Here is an 11,217-nt window from a genome sequence, read left to right as displayed (position 1 = left end):
CCCTGACCGCAACGAGTCCCCATAAGTCCCCCGGCACGTTACCACATTACTAATCCACTCTTCGTCCTGCCATTAGCGGAGCTATTTACCTTCTACTTTCATATCCAAACAGGGTATGGGGTGTGAGAAGGGACTGACATGGAAGCAAAAAAGGCCTTAATTTTACTATTAACTTTGACAATTCCAGCAGTCGCTCTCGGTTTTACTAGCCATGAGTTGAATGCAGTGCCGATGAATGCAGGGTTTGGAGCGGCATATTTGGGGTTGGGATTCCGACTCATATGAATGTCTCGTGAGTCATGACCCTGAACTGAAAATCCGAGCATGTCGTGCAAACTATGTATGACTGAGTATCGAATGAAGTTACTGGATAGCAAAAGAAGAACTAGTCAGAGATCATTGGCTTAGAAATGACGATACTGTCCAATAGTTCTTCAAGTAAATTTTACTGCAGATCGAAGGTACTCAGGTCAGGACTGAGACTGTTATCGTGGTGTAAGCTTAAGTATTGAGACTTCAAGGCCCGACGCCTCCATATATAACAAGAAGCAAGCATCCAAAGTCAGCTGACTAAAATACATTTTATACTGAAGCTGGCTTTATCAATTTTAGGTCCAGAGATGGATCTTCAGATGTTATTTCGATATTTTCACTCATCCGAGATACAAACTTTAGCAGCCCTCCAAAATCACGCCTCCTGAACATCGTTAGATTAAGCTGTACTGACGCCAATCTGATCTGTGTTCATTCAATGAAGCCCAGTAGCAACAACAATATATTCTTTGAACCGATTCATCGCTCGGGGGGTCACCATTTAACCTGATGTTACTCACGAAAGCAGTGTCAGTGAAGTCCCATTTGGTATCAAATATTCCATTCCCCATTTCAGGATAGCTGCCTCCGCTCGTCTCTGATAAGTTACCTTCCCCCCCCCCCCCCCCCCCCCCCCCCCCCCCCCCCCCCCCCCCCCCCCCACATCTAACCAGCACCACTCCTGAACCAATGTCCAGTACAATTTCAAATGGCCTGGACTCGACTTCTTATTATGTCCAACGATTAAAGTATACCTTCTGTTTCGATAATGCTGGCATTTTAATGTTAATAAAGATGATCAATAATCCATCAAGAAAGGAAAAGGGCGGACCAATAAAAATCTGCCCCCAAAAAAAAGCATCGATAAATAATAATAGCACATATATGGGTTAAGGCAGTAGAGTAGAGGGAACCGATAGACACACACCAACACACATGCCTCAGAGGGATCTCAATATTCGCTAGAGGCAGAATGCTATCTTTTGAGCGTGTTTGGTCCATCGCAAGTAAAACTGGATATGATTTCTCGAATTCTTATCCGGTATTTGGTGATGGCTAGGAATCTAGGATAGAATATTTGGAGGATTGGACAGGATTGTTAGTTAAGGCCTAAATCCGGCCCAGAGGGTGGGTCAGATCCGGAGTGGGATATTATTTGGACCGAACAGACAATAATGCCCCTGCCCTAGATTCTAATTTTCAAAATCTACAAGGCAATTTTTTTTAAAACTATTGAGATGGAGATCGGAGGAAATGAGGTGGGGCACGATGCCGGTGACCAGACCCCCGATCGAGGTCGCCGGCGCAATCTGCTACTTGAAGAACAAGAATTGGATTCGTTGGGTGTGGCTTGTTGTACTAATAATACTTCTGGTCCATTTTGTTTCTCTCTTTGCTTCGTGAGAGAAGAAGGAATGTTTAGTTTTCGAGTTCTCGGGATAGGAGGAGGAGATTTTGTCAGGGAGTGCTTAACCGAGCCCGACCTCCCTCCTCCGATGTTTTTTTTTTGCTAATTTTTTTTGGCTAATTTTTCAGTTTTCAAAAATATTATAATCAGAAATTATAAACGTAAAGGAAAAAAAAGAAAAAAAAGAAAATTAGTAATTTAGAATATAATTATTTTTTTGGTTGAAAAATTTAGAACAGATTCGGTAAGGTCATGGGGCCTCCGATGGTTTGTGTATTCTTTTCCCCCTCATTTTTTTTTCAGTTTTAATAAAATATTATCAGAAATTAAAAAGAAAATAGGGACATATTCGGTCAGAATCGTGGGGCCGTTACGGCCCATCCCGATTAAGGCAGGTCAGATGGCTTTGGTCGGCATATCGATCCTCGACGGATCCCGAAAATATTTCAATGAGGTCACATTGGTCATTGCATGGCCATATCCTGCATACATGTCCTAGTTGGTTCCAAACATAGGGTTAGGATTAAGAAGTCCTTAGGATTAAAATCCCATCCATTCCTTCTTTTATTTCCAATCCTATCCTAACGACCAAACATGGCCTTTATGAATAATTTTAAAACCCAGCCGGACAATGCGGCCTAAGTTATTAGTAGCTCATGGTTGAATGACTTTTGAAATTCTCACCAATTACAATCCGAAAAATGACGTAGTATTATGGAGCACATTATTCATAAAACTCTCAAGGTTCATTAATTATGGAAGATGAAAAGTCATCTATTATAACCTTAAAAATAAAATTAAAAACAATTATTTTATGTTCTTAGCATCTTCACACAAAAAAAAGCATAAACTTTCAAATCCAATGAACTACAAAACCTATTTTTTTGAAAGCCGATAAATGTTCAGCTAACTATATTGTATCAAACCATGAACCAATATGAGAACCGAAAAGAACTTTAGACGAATAGGATTAATAAGAAATAAACATTAACTGAATATCCGATTACACATTAGAAAAAGAAAAATTATAACAACTTCCTAATAAATACTTATAAAAAAAAAAAAGAACTTCCTTATAGATGAACTCTGCTAATGCAATCATTGCCGAACCTTTGTTATACTGGCGAAGATTTTATATCATCTATAAACTTATTTCGGAATTAGTCAACCATCTTTAATTAGCGCAGCCGTTCATCTATAGTGGTGATGTTGTGGTGATAAAATTAGATGATGCAACATCAATTTGTTTTTTGATGCAAGAGGATTAACAATTCAAAGGAGTAAAAGATCATCAATTTAAGCAAAGATTACCATTACGATCTCGAAGCAGAAATAGTATATATCTCCGCTAGGTTCAGAAATCTCCGAAAATGCATAGTCCAAAGTTATATTTCTTGAAGTTAGCACGAATCCAGGGCAAGCTATGTAGAAGCATGCCGTGGAGACGGAATTATACCCCTAGAACAAACAACATTAAGAAAACTATCAATGAGGATCAGTAAAACAGTAAATGTCGGCTTACTGCTAATTAACAATATTAACTTATGAAAACGTTGTCATGGAAACACTAATGCCTGACTTTTGCGGATGCTTTGTTTGTAAATAACATTGTCCTAAAAGCGTCGACAAAAAGTCTATTTCGCTGTTATTTATGAAAAGATTTAAGTTACACTTGGAAGAGCATATATAACCGCCTCCTTATCCAAGGGTGAACTCCCAGGCTTTTGTTGACCTCGTCTAAGGGGGAGTGGTGGCTGAAGGGAAGAACAGAGAGTGGAGGAGCAGATCCGGCTTCCGGCCACCACTCCCCCTCAAACAAGGTCATTGGAGACCTGTTGGGTCTCTAGCGACCTCGTCGTGGTATGTGGGTGCCCGACCGCCGGAGGGAACCCCCCAGCCATCCCTCCTCCCTCATGTGACTCTTTTCTTTCTTTTTCTTTTTTTTTTTTACTTTTATTTTTTATATTTATTTTTCTTTTTCAAAATAGATTTTAATGTTACGGGTTCTCATCAGCTTAGGGTCCACTTGATGCTGAGTCAACCGCCACATAAATTAAAGTAGGAATGGAAAGTGTCCTATCTTACCTCTAAAGGAGGAAGTGTCGTTGACATTTTACAAACTACAGGGGTGTGCTTGGAATTTACCTGAAAAAATAATATAACCTGATGGGCTAAAAGTGCAAGACAATGAAAAGATGGTGCCCTCAATTAAGAAACCAAAATAGTAAGATACGAATGAGGTTTCTATTTTCTAGGGATTATTATTAAAACAGCTTTCACTTGGTATTTTAGACACCTATTTTTTGAAGCACTTAATTATTAATCTTAAGTTTCAGTACTTATAATCAAGTCAAAACAAACACGCACCTTTACTAACCAAGCAGTGTAAAGTCGAGTGCAGGTATCGCCATACGATCTGGGGTTCACCTGAAATTAGTCAAACGAGAGTCAGCTAAGCCCAAATTTCCGTCGAAATACATCAAAGATTAAAAATGCTGTGTTGATAATCGAACTCCTTAACATAATTCAGCCAAATTTATTATTTTCATAACTTCAACAATATTGATCTAAATTTCAACCGTTCAGGAAACCATCCACATAAGATGCACAGAAGGTCGAAAAATACTTCAGAAGGTATCATGTAGAACAAAGACTCCAGATTAAAGTGAATCTTTTGAGTCCGAGGAGATCATAATGCGACAAAATAGCACATACATTGGTGCAATCTCACTGACAGAACTTCATAAGTCCTTTATGATATTTTCAATGTCCACAAGCCCCTCAATGTTGCTGCAAGAGTAGGTTTAACCCTAGCGATTTTCTTGATTGTGGATCTTTCTCCCAAGGTTTTTATACGAAAAGTGATGGTGGAAGTAGGGCTGTCCAAAAGCCCCTCAAGGTTTTCTTTCTCCCAGTGTCGTGGGCTTCCACCGTGGAGCCGTGGAAGCTCAATTCCGCACGACTTTAATAGTGGTGAGAATATGGATTTGTTTTGTTGATTTTGTTAATATTGCGGATTTCTCCATTATTAATTTAGAGATTATACAAAGCTTTTAGTTTTTTCTTTTCCTGAATTACAAAGCTTTTAGTTGGGAAGAGGTGGCGGTGGTGCTAGGCCTCTCTATGTTATTGTCTCTTTCTTTTCGTTACAAGGAATTAAGTTAATTATATAATCAACAAAATTTCAAAAATTTCACAGCCTGAATTGTTTTTGCGCAGAGCTACTGGTGTAATGGGTTTCGATTTCTGACATCAACTATCTTATTTATTCAAATCTAGTTCATTATTCTCAATAACTTTTGGTCTAGCTTACTCAATTCGGTGCCATTCGAACACTTCGAATATCTGAGAAGAAATAGATAATAGGTATACTAGTCATTTCACCCAAGCAATATTGCAGACCATTGATATTTGAAAAAGTTTGAGATATATTATATTATTTAACATGCTCTCCAAAAATAGTAATTTCTTTATACTTTCCTAATTTACTCTTAATAATTTTTAAGTTACCTATATACATATTAAATTCTTGACTTAGCTCTAGGAAAGTACTTTAGTTACTTAAAATAACACTCTATCTATACCTTTTGTGAGTAAGACTAACAAAATCAAATTAAATAAAATTATTTTGATCAAAATTAACATAATTAATAATATATTTTTAATTTCTCAAAGAACTGCTTAATATTTCACATTGAAATTGTAAAGGACAATCTAATTTTGGAGTTGGAGTTCATAGGAAAATCAAGAATCAACTCAATGACTTAAGCTCAGGAATGATCTAGCCAATTAAACTATTAAATTTTCATTTCTAAAGATTATTATGAAAATTATCTTTTCTGTTAAAACTTCTATCTTCATATAAAATTTGGGTAGTCAGATAAGAAAAAGAAACTGCAAATGATATCCTTATTTTCATATATTTATCCATTTTCATTATATTAGAAAAAGAATTTAATTTATAATTTTTTTGGTTCCAGCTATTAAGTAGACTAGGGTTAAAAATCGATTATTTATAAAGATTCAGTTTTTATTCATTTTTAATTTATTAGCGATAATTTGATTTTTCAGTTGAAGGACTATATATATACATACTAGGTTTTTTTGCCAAAGAATATATATTTTTATTTACACAATTAAGACTTAATTATTTTAGTTACAATTCAAAAATTTTAAGGAAAAATATTCCTTTTTTCTATAGTATATAATACTAATTATATCCAAATATTTATAGGAATTTTGATCAATTCATATATTACAAATATATTGGATAGGCAAAAGAAGCATATTGGTGTAACATTTTCAAAATTATCATCTTTTCAAACTGATAAAAAATTAAGTAACCATCACTTTTCTTTCATTGCACTTGCTTTCTTATTACCTCTTGTTGTCATGAATAACCACTTGTGATCTTGATCTCTTTGTTCTACTCTACAATATTCTCTTAATTGAGATTTTTAATGAGTTATCAAAAAAACGTTTTGAGAATTATTTTATTTTATTTTTAAATTAAATTTCACTATTTATTGTGCTATTCTTACTCAAATCTCATATATTAGATTTCGTGAATTTGAGTAATTTTAGCCAAAATGAATCAATTATTACCTTGAGAAATTTACTTGATTGAGCTTTTATAAGATTTGTAATAGTTTTAAAACATTATTCAATAAAGTTTTATAAGATTCCTTTATTTTTTCTAGGATTATGAATATTTATTCACTACTGAAATAACCATAATGATTCGAATTAATATATTCTTCATTTTCTTATTTTCTACAATTATTTATAATATTATGTATTATTAATAAATTTTTATTTAACATATTAATCTATGAATTACAGTACCCCATTTATTATACAACATTTCTGGTAAAATTTACATTGGATAGGCATTGGAATTGATGGTAAAAAGACTATTATGGGACCATTAGATGCAAACAATTAGTAGACTTTATCTTTTATGGTTGATTTATTAGTGTTGGAAGGTGGAAACTAATATTTTTAACAATTAAAGTTATTGAATATTATTTATTTCTCTCCACACACACACATATATAATATCTCTCCACTAAGACATATTGACCGTAAGTCATATATAGACTCCAATCCACTAATTGTAGTCAAGTTTATGTGTATATATATATATATATATAAAATTAGCTGAAATTTGTATAATTTTAGCTAAAATGATTCAATTATTTTCATGATAGATCAAAGTATTTTTATTTTAATAAAATTTCATACAATTATTTAAGTTTTGAGAATAATTTTTTGAGGCATATATGTGAATTAATTGTATACATATTTACAATTACGTCACTCTTTATTTGTGTGCGCACCCAAATTTCATCTCGTCGGGGCACGCGTGCGCGCGCCTATGCAACGCGGCTTGGGAGTGTCCACCTTCCCGGGGACGCGCGACGGACGCACGTGAGAAGGAGTCGCCACTTGCCATTTTACGACCCGAAAGGTCGAGGGCCGGCAAGTTACCCGGGTCTAGGGGTACAGGGTACACCTAATTGCTAAGGCATATGGTCTGCGGAACCCGAGATTCCGAATTCGGGGGTTCTGTTACATGCGAGCCTATATCTCGCATGCCCTATCGGTACTCTAGCTTGTCTAGGCTTGCCATTTTTATTTAATTACCGCTTAATTAAGTTCCGCTCATCTTACGCGTTTTGACACCGTAAATTCGAAGGAACACTCCGACCGTCCACTCTTCGACCGGAATTTTTACATGAATGAATGCACAATATAAATCCTTACATTGTCCTCTCAAATAAATAAAATACAAGTTACAACAACTGAATCCCGGTCGAATCGCGTTCGGTTATTATTCCACTCGTGCTCACCGTGTGGTTTGAAAAGACTGGAATTGAAATTAAGATGCGCGCTCAGTGTTAGGGGGTTAGACCCCATGATCTACGGTGGGGCGTTGGACCCCATATGGATCGCATCCTAAGGGATCGAGCTCGATCCGCGTAACAAAACAAGTGCAAGAATGTAACAAAACGGGCATAAATAAGCAAACAATGGGGTTTTGTTATTGCCGAATTTACGTGAATTAACCGATTTTTAACCGGGGTATCTTGGCATGCAAATCCTACCCTAAAACAGACAAAATGGGTACAAGGTGCGAATCGATCAGGGATCGCCTCGGGAAGGTATTTCGCATTTGGCATTATTTTCCGAGGGCTTGACGTACGTGACGTCTGTTATCAAGTCTTGTGTTTGTGGGTTATTTTTAGGATTGTTCTATGTCGTGACACTACGGTTGTTACAGGTTATTACCGAACATTGATTCCGCCTGTACATCCTGGAACCTAGTGCCTATCCCGCTATTGCCCATTTTTGTCTTAGCTAAGTACACAATTAGTCCGGTATTTGTATTTTGAGCCAATCCACCCGAACTAACTACCCGAGACTATGCTAGAATAACAAAAACTCATCGATCGGATAGAGCGGGCTATGCAGATGAACCTGTGCCTAGATAGGTAGCCCATCCCTACCCTGATACCATAAGGTTTCTCTTATTCTAACCCTAGGGGTGTCGCTAAGTTGCAAATAGACGATTTTGCCCTTGAGGTAAAAATTATTTTCGGGAAAGTGAGATTACGCGGTGCGGGCCACCTCGGCCTGTGACCGGCGCTAACCGATTCCCTAGACCTTCCAGGGTTGTCAAGAACCCTAAAAGAGCCAAAAGATCGGTTAATCTATCCGGAAGTGATCTAAGAAAAACTTCCACGTCCCGACCTGAGTTTCCTGAAATCAGGTCAGGCCTCGAGTCGAGACGCGCAAATCCTTCCTAGACATCCATGTCACATCGAACCACGTGTCTCAAGTTTTATAAAATTTGCAAGTTTTGAAAAGGGCACCAACGCATGTTTGCAACCTATCGACGCGTGTTATCGATTTATTATCAATTCGTGCAAAATTATCAGGGCCGAGTGAATTAATTAATCGCATGAACATCCCAATTACCCCATTAGTGGAATTATTGGTTAAATTAATTAATGTTTTGCCAAATGCTCTAAATATGCGAGTTTCAGACCGTCGAGCCGATCATTGATAGACCGTCCGATGCGAATCCTAATTCCCGACCGCCTTGGGATTTAAAAGTTAGTATTAGGTCGAGTTTGCATGATTAAGTCGATTCATGTGAGGTTTCAATTAAAAACGAGAAAATAAAGCATTTAAACACGGATCAGGAGCACATTATCACATCAAGCACAACAAACATACAAATTTACACAATCGGTGCCGCTATGATCATGATAAACACATACAAGCATACGCAAACATAATGTTGATAAAATTGATAAAACAGCACCGATTCATGCGAGCAAAAATCATGCAAAGAGCACGCATCATCACGTTGTATACAAATAATTACAGGAACAAATATTTAAAGGGGGCACATACGTTGTCGATCGGGGATCCAAGTAGGTAAGGGTTGGATATCTTAAAAAATGTCCAGGGACTGATTTGAATAATTTTAAAAGAACAGGGACTGGTTTGAAAATTCGGATAAAGTTTCAAGGGACTGATTTAAAAATCCTGAAAAATTGGGGACTGTGAAGAAGTTACTGAAAATATCCCAGGACTTGTTTGAAGCGAATTTGAAAATTCGGCCTGATCTGGAAGTGAAAATGCCCAGGGACTGAACTGAAACGACTCGAAGAGTTCTTTGGGCTGGTTGGAAAATTCAGGAAAATTCAAGGACCGATTGGAAAATGCTATAAATGGCTGAGACTCGGCTGAAACGAATTTTACAATTTTGGGGCAGATCTGAAAGGGCGAAAAATGATCTCGGGACTAAAATGAAACAACTCGAAAAGTTCCTTAGGATGTTTGAAAAATTCTGAAAAATTCAAGAACTGATTGGAAAATGATAAAAATGGCTGGGCCTTGGCTGAAATGAATTTTAAAATTCGGGGCAGATCTGAAAAAAATAAAAATGCATCCTCAGGACTGAAATGAGACAAAGCAGAAAGTTTGTAAAATCGAGTTCGGGACGAATCCGATCAACCACGCAACCCAAGAACGTTCATTTCACATCACATCCATCCAATCAAACATTAATATTCAGAAATGGAGCCCTAAAGATGCTGCTAAGTCGAGAATTTACCTAGTTCGAGAAGTTGAGGGGTGATTCTGTAAATAAAAATAATAATAAAAGACAAAATGCTGGACGAGTTGGGCCGGGCTGTGACGGGCCGAAATCCGGTGGGGTGGACTGGGCCGAATGGGCCGAACGGACCGAGCTGGGCTGGACGCTGGTGGACCGGGCCACTACCGCTGGACTGGGCCGCCGCTGGGGTGGCTGTTGGGCCGCAGGATCTGGACCGGACCGCGTTGGTCTGCTGGGCTGGGCGTATCTGTTCAATGGGGATCTGGACCTGATTACAAAATAAATAAATAAATAGAAATAAAAATGGAGAAGAAGGAGAGGGATCGGGCGATGATGTCGGCGTCGGGGACGAGTCGCGTGCGAGGGGAAGAAGAGAGAGCCGGGGAGTCGAGCGGTGGGAGCTACGAGCTCGACTGGGAGTTGGGCCGGGGAAGCCGAGCTGAGGGCGAAGTCGGCGTGGGAGCCGAGGGCGAGTCGAGGGACTGTCCGAGCTCTGGGGTCTCGGTGCTAAACGAGCTGCCGGTTCCGAGGGAGGGCGTTCGAGCTACGAGTTTTCCGTTTTTTTTTTTAAAATCGAGAGGCCGAGAGAGAGAGAGATCCGAAATAAATCGGGCTCCGGCCGTCTTAAAACTCGAGCTAAGGGTCGTGATTTTTTTGAGAGAAAATATCGGAGCTGCCGGTCAAAAGAATGGCGTCCGAGCTGGGAGTTTTCCGTCCGAATCAACTGGAGATTTTTCGCGTGAGTCCCCCCCGAACTCTGTGAGCTGCGGGCTTTTGTTCCGGAATCGAGAGAGAGAGAGAGATCGTGTGCACGAAATCCGTTCGCGTGTGCAGAGGAAGACGTTAGCGTGTGCAGAGGAGTTGGCGTGTGGCAGGCTCGGGTGCAGCGGCTCAGGAGGCTCGGGTCGAGGAGCAGCTGGAACGGAAAGGGAAAAAAAAAACAAAGGAGTCAAAAGAAGAAGAAAAAGGACGAAGGCTAGGGGGAAACAGGGAGGAAGAAGGGAAAGCCATGGTCAGAAGTCAGCAGTCTGACTTCTGACCGGTTTTTGAATTTTTTTTTTTGAAATTGACGTGCGTACAAATTGAAAATTCCGTCTTCTCAATCGGACGTCGGAAAGATAATTCGAGACCGCCATCACGCTTAGAAAAATTCGATGATCGATATTATGCGACCAAATTATTTTCAATCTTGAATTTTGTCACGAATTTTGAAAATTGACGTCGATGTACGCGAAATTCGAAAACGTCACAAATAGTATTATTTTGAAAAATCATAAAATTGGTACGAGATTTAGGAAAATGTGCTATCTCCGAAAAGTCGTGAATACTCGGGTAAATAATTGAAAATACTTCCCTCACGGGTGGC

This window comes from Punica granatum, chromosome 4, assembly GCF_007655135.1.
Source record: "Punica granatum isolate Tunisia-2019 chromosome 4, ASM765513v2, whole genome shotgun sequence".
Taxonomy (NCBI): Eukaryota; Viridiplantae; Streptophyta; class Magnoliopsida; order Myrtales; family Lythraceae; genus Punica; species Punica granatum.
This window is presented reverse-complemented; position numbering follows the sequence as displayed.